This window comes from Seriola lalandi, unplaced genomic scaffold (assembly GCF_002814215.2).
Source record: "Seriola lalandi dorsalis isolate HSWRI2012SDOR001 ecotype SW California unplaced genomic scaffold, Sedor1 jcf7180002054985, whole genome shotgun sequence".
In the NCBI taxonomy this organism is placed as follows: Eukaryota; Metazoa; Chordata; class Actinopteri; order Carangiformes; family Carangidae; genus Seriola; species Seriola lalandi.
This window is the reverse complement of record NW_019525534.1, coordinates 278560-280876: the sequence shown is the minus strand read 5'-3', so window position 1 is coordinate 280876 and position 2317 is coordinate 278560. Positions and strand designations below refer to the sequence as shown.

The 2317-nt window shown below is 42.5% G+C and overlaps 1 pseudogene; it reads right to left on the bottom strand.

The window, feature by feature from the left end:
* Window positions 1-1830: 1830 nt before the first annotated feature.
* On the bottom strand, window positions 1831-2315 carry LOC111647338 (Ig kappa-b4 chain C region pseudogene; annotated as a pseudogene).
* Window positions 2316-2317: the final 2 nt, after the last annotated feature.

Sequence of the window (2317 nt, the reverse complement as noted above, 5' to 3'; positions counted from 1 at the left end):
GATAGTTACTGTATTTCCACCCAAATGGGAAGTTTTGTGTTACAACTGCTATCACATGCACACAAAAGTACATTTTGCTCATACATGTACATATATACGTACATACACACAAACATTTACCGAGTTCCATACTAAATGAAAATAAGAATAACAACAGAGTAGAATGAAATCTCAAAGTTAAGGTAAGATATTGTTAATAATATAAGATATATAAGTTTTACCTGAACAGTGAGGCTGTGGAACGACTTGTGATTCACATAATTGGCTTCAATCACCCAGAAGTGAAGAAATGGGAATGTGGGTACAATCTATAGCACCTATCACTGTGGGGAATCCACTGATAGGAGCTGCATTTAATACACAACAGCATACGGATGAGAGTCTGCATTGTTCATGGATCAAATAGTCACATAGGTTAATGTCTACCTGCTATATTATAAAAGCCCTCTTTTATGGACAGCATGGGCAAGTGTCCAGGGAACACAACAAAGGCATTCAGCAGCTCTGTAAGAGCACGTGCCACCTTATGTGTTGCCCTGCAGACTGTGTTTTTGCTGAGGTTTTCTGCATCACCCACAGCATACATGAAGGTACTGGAGGCGAAATGACGCAAGGCAAATCATACAGTCTGAGGGACTGTGAGTGCATTGCTTATATGTAATGCACTGGTGATGCACATCTCAAGAAGCTGACAAATACAAGTCAAACCCTCTGATGAGAAGTTTCTCTCATAGACGTAGTCATCAGGAAACGCAAAAGGATTTTGACGGCCCCTAAACACTCTTGCCCTCCTGTGAAACCCTCTCACGATCCGCGCACCAAGTTTTCTAAGGGATCCTCCTCAAACGGTGATGCCATGTTTCAAGAGAATTGATTGGTCAGTGGGCGAGGCTTTTATACGCCTACCTGTCACCTCAGACTGTTATCTTGAACTTTACCTGCTCCGGAGCAGGTCAGAGGTTCAGTGTTAGTTACCATGGTGATTTACCCCGGTAGGTGAACCACAGTCGCAGGACTGAAAACCCAGAGTTAAACCTGAAGTTACCTCGCTAACCTCAAATCCTGCTTCGTAGTACAGGCCTCAGGTAGGAAGAGGACAAAGTCCAGGTACATAGAACTTACAATTTCCACACTTTTACTCCCCTCAGGTCCAGTGGACCCAAACACCACGTATGTCATTTACATGTATAGGGGGGGTACAGAGTGCGGCCATTGAAAATGTTTTCTTTTATATGTTCTTAATCGAAAATGAACCAAGGCCTATGAGTGCTTTGCTTTTCTCATGTCATTCATTTTTCTTTGTGGTTGAGCTCTTCAGCAGAATTCAGAAGTAAATATGTCCAAAGTTAAAATGACAGATCAGTCTCATTTTATTTCTCTACATGCTGATGACATGTTGCTTTTTCTTTCAGATCCAGAAAAGATTTTTTCTTGTTTTATTTGAAGGATTTTGCAGATTGTTTGGACACAGCTAAAAGAATAAGAATGTCAGAGAAGTTACCATGAACACACTTCAGTAATAAGAGATGACTGGATGATTCTTCATTGAAGTGTTCCTACCATGGGTTTAGTTACAGTTTTGTATTATTGGAGATTATTTTCAGTCATGAAGGAGTTCATATTGACTCTGATCACAAATTATGGACTTATACTACTTCAATCACTGCTTTATGCTAATCGACCTATAATGAGGAATTATGTCTGAGTTTATATACTGTATGAATATACAGTATATAGGCACATTTATTTATCTAATCTTATACTTTATACTGCTTTCTATAAATTAATTAAAGAGAAAGACACTTTGAAACAAAAGATGAAAACAAGTAATTTGATGATCAGATTTTTATTATCTGGAAACACAGAAACAATATTAAAACACTGAGAGAAGCTGGTAAATATTGTTAGTGAAACGTTAAATGAAAGAGAGAGAGACAGTGTTACAGAGAGCAGAGAGAGAGAGCAGGAGCAGAGTAAAACCAGTAGCAGAGTCCCAGTGAGTCAGGTCAGGACTGGGAACACTGGTCTCTCCTCAGTGTCTCTGAGAGCGGAGTCTGGGAGCCCTGGGTGGCCTCACAGGTCACAGAGCCCAGCTTGCTCCATTGGTCTGCAGGGAGCCTCAGGGTGCTGCTCCAGCTGTAGAGGCCGTCCTTCTCCAGCACCCCGGGGCTCCTGCTCTCCTCCCAGCTGCTGCTGCTGCTGCCCTCCACCTTCCAGGCCAGACTCCAGTCTGAGGGGAAGCCCTTGTTGGCCAGGCACAGGACTGCGATCTTCTCCTGCTGCAGCTCCTCACTGGAGGGGGGCAGCACCGTCAGGG